We start from the raw sequence: 21,489 nt of genomic DNA on the forward strand, positions 1-21,489 counted from the left end.
AAATGGGGAAGTAGAGAGGCTGAGGAGAACCCTCAACCATTGGCTCGCCATGTCATCGCAATAGACAGTGGAGAAGATCCGGAAACCGCCCTTGACCAATTTCTGGGAGTGTATCGTCAAACTCCTCACAGCACCACGAAATGTGCCCCTGCTCACCTGTTGTTCAAGAGAGCCCCAGAGACAGCATACTGTCGGATCCAACATGGACGCCTGGGACGAGGGATGACGAGGCTGTCCAGGCGAGGAAAGAGACCACGAACCGGAAGGCAAGTGAGGCTCATCGCGCGCAGGAGCCGGCAATCAAAATAGGAGACTCGGTGGGGATCAAGGACCGACACCCCGGGTGGAAGTTTCCAACACCTTATGAACCTGAGGTCTGGGTTGTGGAAAAGGTCCAAGGGACGATGGTGACGGCCCTGAAAACACACCAACTAGTCACCCGCAATGTCTCCAGCTTCAAAAAAGCCACGGAAACCGAAACCGACCCAGAAACTGACATATCTCAGGACACAACATCAAGGACGCCCCTCTCGGGGACATCACCAGGGCAGAGTCCGGCCATCGAGGTCCCCAGACCAGTGGATCAAGGGGCAGGGGCCAGTCCCCAATTGACCAGGCAGACCCAGGGCAGTGAGGAAAGTCAAGAAACCCCTGCGGGGGTTGTGCCGCCTCCCTGTGGCCGAAGCCAACGCTACAACCTCCGGCCCAACCCTGGTCCAAGCCAACGGGTCCGAGACTTTGCCTGTGCATCCCCTTGAGGGTGGTGAAAGTGTTTGATGTCGGACTAAAACAAAGGAGGGATGTAGAGAGCCACTCGGGCTCTCCGAAACAATGTAACGCACCCATGCATCCCTACACCCCTCGGAGTGGGCTCGCTCCGAGGGTATAAATAAACCTGCGAGAGATCGCTCGAGGTCTTTCCCGCCTACGGAGTATCCCAGTGTCCCGTGTGCTTCTTTTAGACTGACACACCCGGGTCCAGTCAGACCTAGTCCTGGCCCACCACAGACGGCACTCCTCCTGGTTCCGGCTGTTCTGTCTCCCAGGACCTCTGGCTTGAGCAAGAGGGGTGCGCACTTTGGAATGTTTCTGGCGTCATTAACTATCTCAGGCGAGCGCCAGACCTATCAGGGTAAGTAGCTTTCTCTGGGTGTGCCCCCGATCACCGGGGAATGAGATGGGGGACTGGAGCTCCGAACGGGACAAAAGCAGAAAGTTGCAGGGCAGGCCAGCTTCTCCAGGGGCCTTGTGGAGTTCATCCATAGTACTTGCCGCCCTATTAACACGTCGGCACATTTGTGGGAGTACTTGTCATGCACAGCTGTCGCAGGGTGAGGACCGGGGGAACCGGCCCAGTCCAAGGACTGCGGTTGTACACTCTGGGGCGGTAGCAGTCTGTGAGGTTTTTCCTCCCATCATACACAGTATGCGGAGGAAGTATTCGGCAGGTCACCAGCTAGCTATGCCCGCGTTGCAATAATTTATTTGCGAACTACGACCAACTGTGGCAGAGTCACCTCGTGGGGGCACTTAGGCTAAAGCGATTCGGTTGTCTCTTTATCTTAATTATCATGCTACTCCGGTTATGTTTCCTTCTCTCATCTACTTGCACTGATGATAATAGGGGATTTGGGGAGTTTTAAGAAGAATCCATGTCTCTGCCAGAGTATTGAACTTGCATCCATTGCGACTCGTTCATAATTATTATCACGCTCAAATATTGGAAGGGTGGGAGGGTTCTGGTGTGGCCGCCATTTGCATTGTTTGGCTTGCCGTTGGAAGCAGCGTGTGATCGCAATCTGGCCACAGGAAATTGGTTCTATTTGCCAATGCAGTTGCCCATCAGAGTTGGAGCTCAGGTGCCGATACTTGAGTCAAGGGTCCCCAGAGATGTCAAGATACAAGTCTGTGTAAGCCGCATGTTTTACCACATATAGAATGTGAAGGTGCTCTAGGGCAGGGGAAGTGGGGTGCAGTTCCCTCTATTCCCTGTGTCACCAGGGCATGGCTCCTGTCATCTCTGGAGGGACACCAGGGACATTCACACTGTAGGGGTCACTGGGGGGCAAGGAAGCATAAATCAAGCCGTTCTCGTTTGATATGATTTCCTCCAATTGTCTGGAGAGGAAACCGTTGATGTTAAACAATAGGCCCAGGTACTAGTCCGCATCTTTGATGGTCTTGTTTATGCGCCAACCACCCTTCCAGTTGATCCTTTTGCCAGTGTGGTGCAGCTGGCTGGCCTTTCAGGATTCATTCTTACATTATTGGCTGCAAAACAGGGAGTCCAGCTGGTGCAGTGTATGTTGCAGGCCAATTCCAATTTGATCAAATACCCTCTGAGTTTGGAGGGGCACTGACTGTTGTAAAGGTTGGGGGCCATGTCAGCCACATAGAGATTAAAAGTTGTATGCAAGGACATAACCATGTTTAGACCTCTTTAAGCCCCGCGCTTTTTAATATCTATATGAGGCCACTGGCTGAGGTAGTTCGTCCGTATGGAGTCAAGATCATATCCTATGCGGACGATACCCAGTTGGTGGTCTTATTAGCGCAGGAGGCTCTCCAGCCATGTTCAGGTGGACTAACGGAATGTCTGGAGGAGGTGAAGTCTTGGATGACTCGGTCATCATTAAAACTTAATGGTGACAAAACGGAGCTCATGCTCCTGGGCCCTGCCGACCCCACCTTCTTCAACTCACTGTGGCCCATCTGTCTAGGTCCCCCCCCCGGCCCGAAGGATAACATCAAAAGCCTAGGGGTATGGCTGGACAGGAGTCTCTCACTCAACACCCAGGTCACAAAGCTCTCAGCCATCTGCTTTGGACTGCTTAGGACACTGAAGAAAGTTCTTCCTTTGCTCCCAATGGACGCAAAGCAGATAGCCATACAGGGCCTGATACAGTCACGATTGGACTCCAACAACGTCCTCTATCTGGGTGCACCAGAGTACACCTTAAAGAGATTACAGCTGGTACAAAACTGCGCTGCCCGCACTCTGCTGCAGATTCCTCGCAGACTGTCAGTTAAAGCGGCACTGACCAACCTTCATTGGCTCCCAGTGCGTAAGAGAGTCACTTTTAAAGCAATGTGTATTGCTCACCAGGCATTTTGGGATTCGGGACCCCTAATTACTCGTAGTCTAGTAAGCCAGTATCGCCCAGGTAGAGACCTGCGCTCTAGCCAGGCTTTCATGGCAAAAGTCCCTAGAGTCAAAAGGACTAGATCGGGTGGAAGGACGTTTGCCTTCAACGCCGCCAAGATCTGGAACTCCCTCCCGTCTCATTTGAGATCCAATCCTGACCTCGTCTCCTTCCGTAAACAACTAAAAACACACCTGTTCAATTCCGTCTAATAAAAACTCAGTTCTCCTTCCTTTTCTGGCATACAACCTCACTCACCCCTTCATCTGGTTCCTTTTTAGCGCTTGGACACCTCAGGGCAGCAATCGCGCTGTTATAAATCCACTTTCATTCATTCATTCAGGGTAGAAACACAGATGGTAGCGTATTTTGAAATCCTATGAAGGTACTACTTCCTTGGCTCAGTCTGATCGGTTCAGAATGGCGGAAGGTTCCTGGTGAATTGTTTTGATCCAACGCCGAAGTGAGAGCCTGTAGTGCAAGGCCAAAATCATTAGGCGACTGCAGCACGACAAAGGTCTTTTTAAGGCACTGGTGAAAAATAGTGCATGCTAAGTAGTCCTTCAGGCCCACCGCCTGGCAAGGATGGCAAGCAGGGGTCACACGGGGGAACAAGCTATTACCTGCCAGTCTTTTGAGCAAATAACCAGAATGAAAGTTTGAGGGAGGCTGCTGAGTGGCCTTAGCATTGTTTGCCTCGTTTCGGGGCTAGTGATGGTTACTTTTCAGGGTAAGGTTCGAATTCTGAGTTGCGTTTGGATACTTTGACCGGTTGCCCTTACTCATGCTACACAGCTATAAAGTTATAATTTTGTGGAGTGAAGAAGTAGGTTGTACCTTTCAAGGTACTCATTAGTTCTTGCAGTCCCTTCATTGAAGAACATAAGAATTTTCAACTTTTTTCAAGGAAGCCATTATTAGCAGGAAGGTATTGAACCATGGAGAGCCAATGGTTGTGGGTTCTTGCACAACAGGAGTAATGGAATTACATTTTCTTTCGACAGGCCCGAGCACATGCACTTGTAATGAAGTTTAGCCGCAATTTCAGACAGCGGGGTGCTCATGAGGTATGAAGCTGCCCCTCCCCAAGCCTGAGTCACAAACTCGGCGCTCCTATAGAATGAAGACTTGGGGGTTCTATGCTTATGCCTAGGAAATCAAAATTTGCCCCCAGTACTAAGTTTTGCATAGGAGGAGAATTTTCATGCAACGGCACTTTGTTAAAGTAGGAACCGTGTAGAGCGTGCTTCGGCTATATCTAACAATAGACTCATCCCCATACTCAGGCACGGGTAACATTTTGTTCCCTTATACAGTATTTATTTAGTGGTTAAACAGGACTAAGGGGGATATCTTTGGCAGTATTTCCATGCCTGAACGTACGTAGGGATGAAGTAACAGTGTCCCATGTTGCGCAACATGATATACTTTTGTATAGGAAGTTTGTTAAAAGGTTAATTTAGTTCATTTGGTCCAACAGTGCCAGGTTAACAGGGACGAAACAAACATGAGTGGTTCCCAACACTGTTGGTTAGAAGGGATGTTGTCAAGAGCAGAACTAAAACTATTAATTAGCATTAAACACTTGATGGAGACTATTTAAGCAACATGCATAAAGCTGTAAATGTGGTGCTAAGGGATGGCATGCCATATTTCACTGGATCCCCTCAATCCAACACGCCTAAAGTAAGCGGAGGATGCCTGAGGAAGTTGTTAGACCTGCTATTAGCTAGTAAGAACACCAGGTACTATGGATTAGTCATTTGTACTCAAATCATAGGTACTTCCAGGACACATGTTGTTCAATACACACACCTCTGGACAGGACTGCCCCCCCCAAGCAAAAGGAAGTAAAACAGTATATGGGTTGGCATGCTTTTGCAGACCTTGGTGGTTAGCTCGCCCACAGGGGTGTTCTGCTGAGTTTGGGGGCAGGTTAGCATGCTTCATCGGGTCACTTCTCTGTCAGAGCCAGCAGACCCCTAGGGTGACAGCATGCTCAAATACACATCATGTTGGAGATAGGTCCAGGACAAAAGTTTGTGCTGTGTATCTTTCCAAGGGGCACATCGGGTTGGGCAGTACATCATTTTAAAGTACAACCGAGGATCCCCTCATTTATGTCAGATCCTCCTTATTGTTTTTTCCGCAAAGTTAACTGGCTGCATCTTGTCGTGGTGGGTTTGATGTTTGGTTGGGTCAATTGACCGAGTACAGCCATTTTCACTTGGTATATCTGGGCATAAAGGAATGCCAGGCAAGATTCTAGCAAAGGCAGTTAGCGGTACGTATGGGGTATGTGATGTATTATCTCACTGGCAGGCCACCATGGAAGGGGACCATGTACTTAGGTCACACACATCAGGCAGAGGTGCCCAGTGGAAGCATGGGGGGGACTGCACAGAACAGGACACTGCACAGGTTAGATGCCAGCGAATTGTGGCTGCACTACTGCACATGGCAAAGTAAACCTAGACTGATTCACATGTGGCATATGGTGGTGGTGCTCCCTACCTCTTTTCTCAGGATCACTTCCTGTCGGGCTTATCTATGATCATCTTAATGGGCTTTAAATTTACAGCCTCACTAGTCTCTGTCAAACTGTGAGTAGGTTAGCAATGGACTTTAATAAACGCTGCAATGGCACCAGCAGCGGCTCACATGGGTAGCAGTAAAGCTTCCTTTTATTTCGCCTGGGATTGGAGCTTAAAATGTAATCAAACTTTGCAGCCAGAAACTGATTAGGCAAAGACATACCTGTGATGGTGCCACGGGCACTAAACTGTAGAACCAGCTAAGTTTCAACATTATCCTGGTATACCGTCAGTGATAAACGTAAGGTCGTGGGCTACACACGAATAGGCACTTTCTGTCAGCTGTGGCATGAGTGTGCCATTCCCAAGAGAGTGCGGGTTGCCTTGTTAGTACTGATATGGAGAGAATGGAGCACTTATACAGACAACTACTAGAGCACATTTTGCAGTCATAGTTAAGATTAAATTGATTATATTGTTGGCATGTTTCCAGTTGCTTCAGTTAAACGAATTTACCTTGGGAGTTGTCAGCGAACATTCGGAAAGCAATGTTGGTGGTTAGCCGGGGCAGGCCTTTTAGATGTGTGTTTCTAGTTCAGGCATGTCCAAGGATGGGTTATGGTGCCTGAAGTCTGCCCTGGGATACATGTTCACAGGCAGGTGGAGCGGCAGAACTGAAAGGGGCTTGGGTTTGACCGCTGGTCACAGGTTCAGATCCTGGTAGGTCCACTTAGCAGTTCATCATTCTGAGGTCAATGAAACGAGTACCATTGAGTTGAGTAACAATAACATGTGCAAATTCTCCCGCCCTATAGCCTTGGCTGGCAGACATACAGGTTGTGGAAGTTGTCATCCAACAAGTGTGCTATGGTCCATAAGCTTGGGTAAAGCACATTTGGGCTACAAGGTATTAAAGAACACTTGGCATTTCTAGTATTAAAAAAAGAGCAGGTATTTATACATATGGTTCCCCTCCGGTACACACTGTCCTGTCTGCTCCTTGGTATACTAGCAGAAGTTTGGAAGGGCAAGGCGTCACCTAGGGTGGTGACTGGCTGAATGCAATGGACATACTCTGACAAGTGCTATACACAGATAACTGGGTGAGAGGAAGTAAAGCGGGCTTGATAACTCTTTCTTCCACCCGCATTGGCACTTCTTGTCAGGAGTAGCTTGTCATAGGTATTGCTCTTCAGCCAGGCAATGTTAACATTGAACCAACTCCAAACTAATTGTTTTAGGTCATCCTGGGTGCATATACATGAAGGGCTGGCGAGGCGTGTACCACGGATACTGGGTCCCCCTCCGAGTTGCAGACTCAGCAGGATATGCTAACAAGTGGGGCGATGGGAATCCCAAGGCATTTAAGGGGACAGCCAGCCATAATCACCCTGGGAATGGTGGCGTAATTGTGCAGGCAATGGAACAGCTTCTGTAGAAGCAGAGGCCTGGGCAGGGGGGGGTCCCCTCTCACCACTGGGGTCTGACGGCTGGGAGGCAATGATTTGACTTTCATGGGTAGGAGGGTCCGGCTGTCAGAATTGAATTCCCCCTGGTGTAAGTTATGCATCCATCCCTGAACAGAGGGGGGTTGTTTTTTTATCAGGCTAAAGTCCACAGGGAGTTGAAAAAGGATGGGGGCACCTGTCCAGGAGGGGCATGCTGTCCTCCGGTCCAGTTTGGGCTTGGACTTGTTTTTGCTGGTCCTGGGAGAGGCCCGGGAATCAGCAGGATGTAGGTAAAGATGCCTACCTTGGTGAGGGGCCCTGGTTGTGACGGTGGCCACCCCCAGAGCTGTGGAGGAGTTACAAAGCGATCCAGAGTCTGCAAGGTACAGAAGGGTACCACATGCAGCAGCACAATAAGGGTGCTAAGCCAAGGATACCCAGGGATGTCTTAGCGTTGTCCCCTGGAAGATCAACGGCGCCCCGTTAGTCCTACGGGCGGTTGTGGGCTGGAGCGACTGGGGGCTGCCTGGAATGCTCTGCCCCCCTTTTGGGGGGCGTGAGTAAGTGCGTGGACTGGTGGTCCACGGATGGGAGGGGTGACTCCTCCCAAAATTCGTAACCACAGATTGGCGACGGCCACTGTGTAATTTGGCTAATCAGGCGGGCAGGCAGCATAGGGGCTGGCCTGCCCTTGTATCGCCCGTAAGATAACCCACCATGCTGGCATATTTGTTATGCAAATAAACCTGCAGCAATTTTCTCCACTAAAAAGGTGTCGTGTGGTTTATTGATGTATTTTGCTGTACGAAAAATGAGAAGGTGTCTTGTGGTTTATTTATGTATGTTGCTGTATGAGAACTGAAAAGTGTTGCCGATATTGGCATTACGCCAGGCTGCCTGGGGGACCACGTGGGGGACCTCCCAACAGAGCAGCCACCTTAGTGACACAGGAAGGCACAGGTTTCAGCATACCAGGCTCCCTGGTCTAGGAACCAGGGGTCAGTCGGCCGTGTCACTTCCGGCCATAGGGTGGGGGAGGACATGGGTATTAATACCTTCCCCGCCCACTGTGCAGCCTCTTGACTGCTGCCTGTCTCGCTGTTTCCCGCCCTACCGCTTACCCTGCAGACAGCCAAAGGGCAGTAGGGGGAGGGGAAGAATCTAACTTATTGTTTTGTGTTGCAGGAGGAATTACAGGGCGATCCAGAGTCTGCAAGGTACAGAAGGGTACTACATGCAGCAGCACAATAAGGGTGCTAAGCCAAGGATACCCAGGGATGTCTTAGCGTTGTCCCCTGGAAGATCAACAGCACCCCGTTAATCCTACGGGCGGTTGTGGGCCGGAGCAACCGGGGGCTGCCTGGAACGCTCCGCCACCCCCTTTTTGGGGGGCATGAGTAAGTGCGTGGACTGGCGGTCCACAGATGGGAGGGGTGGCCCCTCCCAAAATTGGGAAACACCGATTGGCGACGGCCACGGTGTAATTTGGCTCATCAGGTGGGCAGGCAGCATAGGCTCTGGCCTGCCCGTGGATCGCCCGTAAGATAACCCACCATGTTGGCATATGTGTTATGCAAATAAACCTGCAGCAATTTTCTCCACTAAAAAGGTGTTGTATGGGTTATTTATGTATTTTGCTGTACGCAAATATGAGAAGGTGTCTTGTGGTTTATTTATATATGTTGCTGTATGAGAACTAAAAAGTGTTGCCAATATTGACACTATGAGCTGTTAATCACATAGAAGACATTGGACTCTCAAATAAGCATGGGCGAATTTTGCGAATTCGCGCTTCGCGAATTTGCGAACTCGCGATTCGCAAAATTCGCGAATTCGTGCGAATTTGCCGGTTTTGCCAGTTCGTGAGGGTTTTGTACAAGTTCGGGAACGCAAACTTACTTCTGTGGTCGCAACGGTCGCGACCATGTTTCTACGTGTCCAGCCTGTTAGCGACCCTGTGGTTCATCGCGGCCACCCTCCGGTTCATCACTGCCACCCTCTGGTTCTCCAATGCCACCCTCTGGATCATCACTGTCCCCCTCTGGTTTATCACAGCACCCTCTGGCTCATCCCTGCCACCCTCTGGTTCATCACTGCCACCCTCTGGTTTGCCACTGCCACCCTCTGGATCATCACTGTCCCCCTCTGGTTCAAGGCTGCCACCCTCTGGTTCATCACTGCCACCCTCTGGTTTGCCACTGCCACCCTCTGGATCATCACTGTCCCCCTCTGGTTCAAGGCTGCAACCCTCTGGTTTATCACTGCCACCCTCTGGTTTGCCACTGCCACCCTCTGGATCATCACTGTCCCCCTCTGGTTTATCACAGCACCGTCTGGTTCATCCCTGCCACCCTCTGGTTCATCACTGCCACCCTCTGGTTTGCTACTGACACCCTCTGGATCATCACTGTCCCCCTCTGGTTCAAGGCTGCCACCCTCTGGTTCATCACTGCCTTCCTCTGGTTCATCCCTGCCACCCTCTGGTTCATCCCTGCCACCCTCTGGTTCATCACTGCCACCCTCTCGTTTGCCACTGCCACCCTCTGGATCATCACTGTCCCCCTCTGGTTTGTCACAGCACCCTCTGGTTCATCACTGCCACCCTCTCGTTTGCCACTGCCACCCTCTGGATCATCACTGTCCCCCTCTGGTTTATCACAACACCCTCTGGTTCATCCCTGCCACCCTCTGGTTCATCACTGCCACCCTCTGGTTTGCCACTGCCACCCTCTGGATCATCACTGTCCCCCTCTGGTTCACGGCTGCCACCCTCTGGTTCATCACTGCCACCCTCTGGTTTGCCACTGCCACCCTCTGGATCATCACTGTCCCCCTCTGGTTCAAGGCTGCCACCCTCTGGTTCATCACTACCACTCTCTGGATCATCACTGTCCCCCTCTGGTTTATCACAGCACCCTCTGGTTCATCCCTGCCACCCTCTGGTTTGCCACTGCCACCCTCTGGATCATCACTGTCTCCCTCTGGTTCAAGGCTGCCACCCTCTGGTTCATCACTGCCACCCTCTGGTTTGCCACTGCCACCCTCTGGATCATCACTGCCCCCCTCTGGTTCAAGGCTGCCACCCTCTGGTTCATCACTGCCACCCTCTGGTTTGCCACTGCCACCCTCTGGATCATCACTGTCCCCCTCTGGTTCAAGGCTGCCACCCTCTGGTTCATCACTGCCACCCTCTGGTTCATCACTGCCACCCTCTGGTTTGCCACTGCCATCCTCTGGTTCATCCCTGCCACCCTCTGGTTTGCCACTGCTGGTTAATGTGTCACTGAATTTGTGCTTCAAGTCTGGCACCTGCTTCCTTAACTGTAAGACCTTCCTGTTGCAGTTATTTTTTTTACAGGAGCAATGTGCCATACTTGTAACTATTCTCTGACCCTGCTTTGAGGGTCAGAGCAGGGTCAGAGAATAGTTGAAAGTAGGCAACTGAACTCTGGAGGGGCCCCTCAGGAAGCACTACAGGGAAGGGTTACAAATTAGTTTGAACTTTTGCACCTGCTAAGTGCTTTCAGTTTTCCAAAATTTGTTTTTCTTCCATTTCGCGAGATTTACGGGACACGAAATCGAACTTGCAATCTGCAAATTCGTGCGAATTTGCTGATTTCTCTTTTTTTTTTGCATGTTCGGGCGTTTTTTTCTTTTTTTTTGCGTGTTCGGGCGGTTTTTTGCTTCTTCGCGGGCCGCTTGCAGCGCACCGACTCCGAGGTTGCCCATGAGGTCATGTACGGGCGAGTCCGCGTCGTATGCGGCGCGCGATTACGTATTCGTGAGCGTGTTTGCGTGCTCGCGGGGGAAATACCCACGCGGTCCTCTATGGGCGCGGCCATCTTGTTTTTCATTCACTGCTATGGTTTTGGGCATGCTACCTCTCTATCCACCTTACATCTTTGCAATCCTATGTTTTTCTGAACTTTTTTTGTTTTGTTTTTTGCTTAGTATCTCTCTCTTTAATTTCCTACATAGATATTTTGTGTTTTTTTTTACTTTTTGTTACTTTATTACCTACTTTATTTCTTTTGCTCTCTCTCTTATTGTTTTTCACACCTATTCTTCTTTCCTTCTTCTTGTGCCCAGGACCATGGCTAAGGAAGGCAACAAGGGCAAGGGGAAGGGCCCAGCCCCACGTACCCGGCTCCCTTGCGGGCGTTGGAGGGGGAAGTGCAGCCCAGGGAGATCTTTTCTGCGGTGGAGGTGGCTGCCTTGCTGGTTTTTGTACCAGGTCCACCTCCCTAAGACCGTGGCAGCAGGTGGGCGGATTGCTTCCGGTTACGGCCTCGGGGAGCGTCGCCAGCTGTGGGACACGGTGTGCCGGCGCATGCATAGGGAGTCTGGGGTCCGGCGCACCTACCACCAAGTGATGCACCGGTGGAGTGACATCTTGGACCGGGAGCATGACCTGGTCGACCTGCTTGGTGTGGAGATCCCTGGGCTTGGTAAGTAGCTATTTAATAACTACTTTTTTTCCTTCTGCTCTGTTATATTGCTAATCTATTTTTTTCCTGAAGAGTACGAATGCTGCTGATTAAATTACATTGCAGGTAAATTAATGTTTAAATAGCGTCTGTTATTGCAGGTGCTCGCCTGGTTATTGGCGTTGATACTATGCTTACTTGTTTGCAACTTTTTAGTCATTCGAGAGCATTACTACGTAATGCTAGAGACAGTAGACTCAAGTCTAGTCCTTCTTTGTACTCCTGCTGCTGCCACTTTGAAGAGATAGTGGTGGATTGATACGTTGAGTATACTATTTATTACTTGTTCTAGGACATTTGTTAGTGGTCTGCAATCATGATGACGGACTGTGTCTGTCACGCGACGTCTCGTGCTGCTGAGTGATGGCAGTCGTAGTAGAACCTTTTTGTTGTTGATGTAGTTAGTGAATTACATAACTTTGCTATTAGACGGTCTGCGAATCCTGCAATACTGTACTAGTATCCTCTTAGTTGACCAGATCATATGCAATTGATGTTAATTTGTTTCCCCGACATATTTTAGATTGAGTACAAAGAAATCAAATATTTCCCAAAAAACAATCATCCATGTTGTGTTTCTTTATTTCATGATCACCAGCAGAAACTCCCAGGGGCAAGGCGACGGCGACAGAGACTCCGGTGGCAGAAGTTGGACAGGAGCAGTCCCTTCCAGGCTCTTCTGCTGGCCCCAGTAAGCTGTCTTATTGTTATCTTAATACTTATACTTCCCTAACTTTTACAGCCCCTATTTATTATAAACTGGTTCCTAATAATTCTATGTTTTACAAAATAGTCTTGGATCTTCTTCTAATGTAGACTACTTTCTACATTCTTATCCTGCCTCTACCATCACTCTCTGTTCTACTACTATTTACAATTATGAGTCGGTCTGTGTAGGTAGCTATGCTTGCCCATTCGGCAAACGGTGTGAAACAAAACTCTGATACAGCAATAGCTCTAGGCACTGAGTGTAGTCCTCTGGGTTGCCCTTGCTGTCTATTCCAGTCTTCTTAATGTAAGTGCTTTGACAATTTGCAACAACAAAATGTAATTGTTTACACCAACTAAAAGGTAGCAGTGTCCTTTTTGATTTGAGAGGAGCACATCCCATACCGCTAGTGTTTCAGGGACTATTCTGCACACAAAGAAGTATGGACAAGATGATAGGTGCAGTTCGTCTTTCGACATACCTCAGTCCGAACAGAAGTTGAACCCCCAATCCCCTGACAGACTATCTAGAATGTCTGACCAATGATTTTTACGACCCAGAAGAACAGAAGAAGAGAGACTACCTCCGAGTCCCGGCCTATCTGAGTCACTGAAACATGACTGCCAAGTGCAGTAGTTCAAACCTTTCCGCTCACTCACTCGTAAACAAAAACCACACAGTGTTTGTTAGTTTTAAAGTTTTATTTTCAATTAAGAAATGAAAACACAGTACTGCTGGTGATGACTTACTAGTAGTTGGAGAATTGTCTGGCAGAAGGGCAATGTAATCTTTTTTCTGTAATGAGAAAAATGGTGCTCGTTAAGCAAGCATTCATCAGTTGTCATAAGAACAAGTGTAGCATTTAATGGAATAAGCATATAAAAGGTTAACACCCTCCCCAAAACCGTTACTTTTTTTCAATCCCAGTTATAAAAAAAATGTGTTATGTAACATTTTCTTCCATTACGAGACAAAATAGGGGGTTGTGTATGGCATCTGAAAATATGACATGTTTTTCCTAGACGTCACAACATCTGACGCGGCACAGATGAAAACCAGTGCCGGGGCCAGCAGTGCGGAGGGGTCCACTCAGGATGGGGCGGCTCCAACAGGAGGAGCTGGGGGGAAGACTCAGCGGCGGCGGACGGTGGTAAGTTATTATACTCCTTACTTATTGAAATATTTTTGAGTAGCCTCGCAAAGGAGTGTATGATGTACTGTACAGTAGTACACAGTACACTAGTATAAGTACACTGTACTGTCAAGAACATTTACTAATTTAGAACTACTTTTTGGACTATCAAGTAGAAGACAGTCAACCTTGACTGTTAATAGCATTAGCTGCGGTACTTCTCTGGTAACCAATGGACCCCTCTATTTCACTTCAATTCAGCTGGCCAATTTTTATTGTGATTTGTGAAGCCAAGTCATATCAGATGAAGTTTAGGGATGTGAAGAAAGAAAAGTTAAAGAAGGGTGAAACGAAGGACGAGCGAGTCTTAATATTTATGACTGTAAAGAATGGTTTTGTTGGATGCAATTCAACATAAGAAGACAGCGCTTTCCACAATATAATGAAAAGGGTGTTAGTTGGTTTTTGAAAAAAATAAATTTTGGTACATTTGAGACATCAAGAAGAATCATAGACGTACTTTCAAAGCCTGGATGTTATCTTCTTTATCCTCCTCGTCGATAGCATAGGTGTATGATGTAGTAGAGCAGACGCTGAGTGGAAGAAGTATGGCCAGTGGCAGTGCCACCCCTATAGAAAAGTAAGACATTCAGATCCCCACTTGCATGTACTGCTTAAAGTACTGCGAGTCTGCATCATCATGGCCTGTGTCTGTATTTCTTGGGTGAAAGCAGAGTGAGCTGCCATTATGGCGGCGAGCACAAGTTCACGTACCAGTGATTTCTTTTGCAACCCAAGAGAAAAAAAGTAAAAAAAGGCCTTTTTTGAGTACTCGCTGACTATGTAAGTAGTAGTGAGTCCACCCATAGTGCTGCTAGTGGAATTCCTGAAACTCCCAGTAATGTCACAGGCTTACAAAGACGGCGGAAAGATACATGCCAAAATGTTATACTGTTACAACAGGTATCTGTGCACACGTCGCCTTTTACAGAGTAAATGCTGTAGGTAATCAAACAACACAACCAATAGACAAACAATGTGGAAGTAGTCTTGATAGAAGTGTTTCTTCAATTCAGATTTTATCCACCACGCCCAGCCAACACGTGTTTCGTCAGGGCTAGTAGCCCGCGACTTCATCAGGGCTCCCGCGGGCAGCGGTTCCAAAGCTATTGCCACAATGGCTAGGTGCTCTCAACCGCTTCCAATTCCGACCCGGCTACCGGGTAGTGTCGAGGTTCTCGCTGATTCGTCTCAGCTGTCTCAGCTTTACAGCGTCTCCGCGTGTAAACTGTAAATGACTTCCGCATTTACACGCGGAGACGCTGGAAAGCAGTACGTCTTAACCTGCCGCTCACACGGATACTCCTATGGTGTGTCGCATCTTTGGTATTAACCATCACACGGACGGCTGAGACGAATCAGCTAGAACCTCGACAGTACCCGGTAGCCGGGTCGGAATTGGAAGCGGTTGAGAGCACCTAGCCATTGTGGCAATAGCTTTGGAACCGCTGCCCGCGGGAGCCCTGATGAAGTAGACGCGGGCTACTAGCCCAGACGAAACACGTGTTGGCTGGGCGTGGTGGATAAAATTTGAATTGAAGAAAAACTTCTATCAAGACTACTTCCACATTTTTGTCTGGTTGTGTTGTTTGATTACCAACAGCATTTACTCTGTAAAAGGCGACGTGTGCACAGATACCTGCTGTATCAATTATGTTTGGATCTTGGTCCTAATTGGAGGTTTAGGTTCTTCCTCCTATCTGGGGCACCCTCAAAATAGTGGTTAGAAATTATAAATAACGTCACATACGGGAGGCGCCAGTTGTGGATCGACAATCAAAAAAAACCTGGTCCGTTATCTTAAAAATGTTATACTGTGTTTGCTACTTGCTGGTGTTACTTATGCTGGTGTTACTGAGTGTCAACTTTCTGGTGAATTATTTTGACTTTATGTTAAAGACTATTGGCTACAGGATTTTTCTTTCTTTTTCATAGATGCTGCTCCAAAAAAGCTCACCCGTAAGGAGATGGCTGTCTGGGCCAGGGCCCGTAAGCTGGAGGCTATTTGTGTCGAGTATCGACGGTTGTGGGCTCGGGAGCATGAGGAGGAAACTACAACAACCTCCACATCCTCCTCCACTGCCCCCGGGTCCACCAGCCACAAGCCTCCAGCCAAACGGAGCCATGGCCCGACAGCCTCCCGCCGCCGCCGCACAGCAGCAAAAACACCAGCTGCCCCCCCCAGAGCCTGGATGGTACGCCAGCGCCGCCTCCGAAAGCGAGTGGACTACCTGGAGCGCCAGGTCCGGGACTTCCGCAAAGAGCTGCGGGACGTGCAGCACCAGCTCTCTAAAGTTAAACGCCACCGGAGGAAGTGACTGTCCCTTGTCCCTTTTTTAAAGACTGTTGGGGGGGTGGGAATTGGGTTTTTGGGAAAGGGTACTTTTTGATTTTTGGACATTGGTTTGGTTAGGGAGGGGGGTGAGTTGGGGTAATTCTATTTTTGTGACGACAACAACATCCATAATTTATATTTCTCAATAATTATATTTTTCATTCAAAAACACAGTATACACGCTCATATTATTTTGTGTGGGGGTTGGCGGTGGTTACTGGACGTTTGGTTTTTCAAACTTACCAGCATGAATGAAACATCTTGTCCTAAATGTACCAAAATGCAAGTAACCGAGTTAGTCAATTCAGTAGCCCTACTACTGTACTTTACTTGTAGTACTGTTAGTCTCTGCTCTCCTCCAAACTTAGTCCTAGCCCATTATTCTACTACCTCCCCAATATGCTTATCTTACCTGTGATTTGCGAATCACGGTTGGTGAATAAGGTTGGTTGTTGACTTGAATCCTCGACGGATGCAATATCATTGTTGTGCTGGTAGCAGTAGTGGTACACACTGGCAGTCTCACCATATGAAAAAAAGAGGAAATTAAACATTGAGTGGCCTGAGCGTAGCATTAGAAACAGTACAATAGATAGTACGGTACAGAACAGGGCCCTAAATTGTAGCCTAAGCAGTGCCAACGTAAGGTAAGCAATAAGCATTAGATTGTTCACGTCGTGTAGGAGGAGGATGTTCTTGTTATAAATACAGGATGGCGCACATGAACTTCTGGTTGCTTTGACCTTATCCTCCCCAGCAAGTGTGTGGAATTTATTGTTGTTGTCAGTCACACATCAATGAAATACCACACAGCCCGGGGGAAGAGGGCTAGGGTTTGAAAATTGGATGGGAATGGGGTTTTTTTGGGGGGAAAGTTTGGTAGAGAGGAAAAAAAGCACAACATGGTCAGTAAAACAACAAATGAAGAGAAACAAATCTTTGGATTTTAAGATATCGATAAACCTTTAAAGGGACATAAAGAAAGTGCACTACTGCATGCGAGAAGTTGTTTGTTGGTAAATGGATGGTTAGCTTACTGAAAAGTAGTACTACTACTTACTGCAACTTACTAGTAACTACGAAGGAACAAGTTGGCAAACTTGGCAGTACAGGGCTGCAGTCATTACGCAATTTCACTTGCCTCTCTGCCCTCAGACAATAAACACTTAGAACATTAAATTAGTGTTAAACATAGCAAATACGTATCAAATAGCTGGAGGGATGAATTTGAAGCAGAGATCAAACAAACGCACAGAGTCGCGCTCGTAGAAGTAAGTTCAAGTTCACAAGAATATCATTGAAAAGATAAGGAGAATTTTGGATACTGTTACTGTTTTTTGTAGTGGTCCCGTTGAATTTGTGAAGTCGATGCATCCAGCCATTCCTCCTACTCGCGGTACTCCTTCCTTCCATCGGATGCTCCGTCGATCAATCTTGGTGACCAGACACACTGTCCACTGCCTGCCTGATGCGGATTTGCGGATCGCTAATTGTACGCCTGAGTAGTACATCGATGGCACAGGGTAAAAGCCTGCCTGTAATTGATGATGGAAAAATACAACAGTAAGTGTTAAAGACACCTCGGAGAAAAAAATATGTAAGGCACGCTGTGTAGTGCAAAAATTATACTGTCACTTTCAGAGATGACAATCCCCAAAATCTAGAACACCCCACATTACCCTCCCAAAAACGTGCAGAATACTGCTGCTACCTCACAGAGGCCTAATTTCAAATCGTGTCAAAACGCACTCAGAAAGTATGGCCAAAACTCCCCTTTCCCACCATGGATTATGTTCAAACGATTAGACATTACAACAAGTTTTCCAAGACCCCACCCAGTCGTAAAATAACCCCCGCCCAAACACATGCAATACAATACTGCTAACCCTAACGAGCCCTAAGTTAAGAATAGTGGCAAACGCTTTCTTTCACTAGGCAAAATCCACCCTTTCCCACAATGGATTTTCTTCAAACCACTAGTTGCAACCAAGATTACACATTCCCACGAGTGCTGTAAGAGCCCAGAACCCAGTTGCAAAAATCTAGAACACCCCCAAACACATGGAATACTGCTGCTAGTGCTAACCCTAACGAACCCTAAGTTACAAAAAATGCAAAAGGCTTTTCAGCATGGATTTTGTCCAAACCACTTTTATCCGGTATTAGACCTTCCCAGCAATGCCCCAAGACCCGCCAACCCACCCGCAAAAAAGCACAACACCCCCAAACAGGCAAAAAGCAAAAATGGCAAATCTCATACTTACAATATTTTTCAGCCTTCTTTCAATTCTGTCCAAACGCGCTGTGCAGCTAGGCCATAACTCCCGTTTTCCACCATGGATTTCCTGAAAAACAAATGCAATCAAAATTAGACTGTGCCAGCAGTGCTCCCAGACCACAAAACCCACCCACAAACACCCGGAACGCCCCCAAAGAGCACCTCAAAGACAAGCAAGTCAGCAAAAACGCAAAAAAGTTTTCGCCTCCGATTTTGTCCAAACCAGTTTTATCCGGTATTAGAGCTTCCCAGCAATGGCCCCAGAGCCGTCAACCCAGGCGAAAACAAGTAGAAGACCCCCAAACAGCCAAAAAGCAAAAGTACAAAAATGGGGACAGACATTTTTAGGCAAATTTCCAAAATCACTCCACGGGCGCTCTGCAGCTAGGCCCCAACTCCCCTCTGCCTCCATGGATTTTCTTCAAACCTCTTGCTATCAAAACTATCCATACCCAGCAGTGCTCCCAGACCCTGAAACCCACCCACAAACACCAGGAAGCCCCCCAAACCGGCCCCCGAAAACGCTACATTGAGCGAAATGTCAGAAAAAGCAAAATCTTTTTCCTCATGGATTTAGTCCAAACCAGTTTTATCCGGTATTAGAGCTTCCCAGCAATGGCCCCAGAGCCGTCAACCCAGGCGAAAACAAGTAGAAGACCCCCAAAAAGCCAAAAAGCAAAAGTACAAAAATGGGGACTTAGTCATTTTTGGGGAAATTTCCAAAAACACAAGGCGCGCGCTCTGCAGATAGGCCCTAACTCCCCTCTGCCTCCATGAATTTTCTTCAAACCTCTTGCTATCAAAACTATCCATACCCAGCAGTGCTCCCAGACCCCGAAACCCACCCACAAACACCAGGAAGCCCCCCAAACCGGCCCCCAAACACACTGTAGTGAGCGAAATGTCAGAAAATGCAAAAACGCTTTTCCTCATGGATTTTCTACAAAACACTTTTATCCGGTATTACACCTTCCCAGCAATGTCCCAAGACCCGCCAACCCACCCGCAGAAAAGCACAACACCCCCAAATAGGCAAAAAGCAAAAATGGAAAATCTCATACTTAGAATATTTTTCGGCCTTCTTTCAATTCTGTCCAAACGCGCTGTGCAGCAAGGTCATAACTCTACTTTTCCACCATGGATGTCCTGGAAAACAAATGCAATCAAAATTTGACTGTGCCAGCGTTGCTCCCAGACCCCAAAACCCACCCATAAACACCAGGAACCCCCCCAAACAGGCCACCGAAAACATGATAGTGAGCAAAAAGACAAAAACTTTTTTTGCTCCGATTTTCTCCAAACCACTTTTATCCGGTATTAGACCTTCCCAGCAATGGCCCCAGATCCGTCAACTCACCCGCAAAGAAGTAGAACACCCCCACAAGTGCAGAGTCTTTCTTCATTGGGCGTAATCCAGCCATCTGCTTTGAGCGAAATAGGAGTCTGGAGGAGGAGGATAGAGGAGCATGTTCTTGTGAACTTGTGAACCTGAGGAATGCAGACTGCGGCACCTTCAAATCAATAAGCAAATAAGTGAAGACAGTTCTGCTGATGGGCTTATCTTTGTGATTGATTAGGTGAGTAATTTTTTTATTTATATTGACTTTGCAAAACAAAGAAAGACATACACACAGGAATAAAAGTGAATAAGGACGAAAAAGAAAGTTATTTATTCATTGGCTCATTTTCAGGGCTCGGTGTCAGGGAAGCAGAGTTCGTCCTCATACTCTGCGAATTCAGCCTGGAGTAGGTCACCTAACAGAGAAGAAATTCCCTCATCTAAGTTGGTGTCCTCCTCGTCTTCTTCCGGCGTGTATTCTCGTACTTTGTAATCTGGTGGTATGAGGTGCTGATTCATCTTGATCATTGTTAACCTCTCCACATTTTTCGGCGAGAGGCGGGTCCTTTTGCAAGTTACAATGCCACCAGCAGCACTGAAAACACGTTCAGAAGACACGCTTGCGAGTGGGCAAGACAAGTAATTTATAGCCAGGTTGGTGATCTCTGGCCACAACTCTCTTTTCCCATGCCAGTACGCCAATGGGTCATCATGAATATAGACCTCTGTTAGGTCATTCAGATAGTCCTGCACCATCGACTCAAGCTTCTGCAGGGTTCCTCCACTTTGCTTACTTTTTGCTGGGACCTTTTCAGAAGCAAACCCAATCTGAGTTAGCCAATTGTCTTCTTCACACAATGTTACTGTTGTGTCTGGTGCAGATGATCCGGTTGCTGGTGTCTTTAACGGCTGAGAGGTCACTTCTGCCACAGCCACAGGTACAGAAGTGGATTCTTTGGGCTCCGGTTGGCCTTCTGATGCTGATGTACTGCCTTTTCCTTCAATTTGCTGCCGTTCTCTTTCAAACCTCATGGCTGACAGACCTAGCCAACGTTTGTACTTTGAAACTTCTTCGTCACCAAAAGCAAACAATGCTCTGGCTGCCAGTGCCTTTTTGTAGCGTGGATACAGAATAGTAGCACAAATGTAATGCTGTTCTGTGTTGATCTTTTGAAGACGTTCATCGCAAAGTAGGCGCTGTAATAATTTCTCCGCCAAATCAAAAGCTTCTTGCTTTTCTTCATCGTTTTGAAACGTAGAAGACACCTCCTTCAGTTGGTGCTCTAGCATGCGCAACAATGGGATAGCTTTTCCCAAACTACAGTCCTCCCTGCTGACTGCACGTGTGAAGACCTCAAAAGGACGAAGCATGTCTGTCAGGCTTTTAACTTATTCCCATTGCTCTGCATGTACCCTCAGGTCCTTCGCAACTGTACCCAGTGTAAGGAAATACTGATCGAGTACCATAAACTGCTCATACAGGCGCTCAAGCATGTAGAAGGTTGAGTTCCAACGTGTTGCCACCTCCTGGATGAGTGCTTTCACTGGCAGTCGACGTTCATGTAGCAGGCCCCTCAGATGCTTCCGGCCTTAAAAGAATGGCTGAAATGTGTGCACATTCTTCGGCAGGTGGACAGTAACTCGCACGCTGGACTTTCTTCACTCAAGAATTTTTTAACAACCAGGTTTATACAGTGCGCCAAACACGGCACTCTGAAATAGACCCTTATCCATGGCTTTAACTACATTGGCGCCATTATCCGTGGAAACATAACCAATCATGCGTTTTTTGGGAGACAGCCATTTAAAGACCTTTGTGTTAAACTCCTGCAAAATGTTTTTTGCTGTATGACTTGTCTCCATGCCAAACATGGCTAGTGTTGCATGTTTCCGAGCTGCTTTAAAAACGTTGTCCGTGTCAACACCTGCCCTTAGCTTTGCCGTAACTCCTGAAAAAGAGACCCAGTGTCCAGTGATGCACATGTAATCAGTGCCTGCGCCACTGGTCCACATGTCTGTTGTCA

This window comes from Lissotriton helveticus, chromosome 1_1 (assembly GCF_964261635.1).
Source record: "Lissotriton helveticus chromosome 1_1, aLisHel1.1, whole genome shotgun sequence".
Lineage (NCBI taxonomy): Eukaryota > Metazoa > Chordata > Amphibia > Caudata > Salamandridae > Lissotriton > Lissotriton helveticus.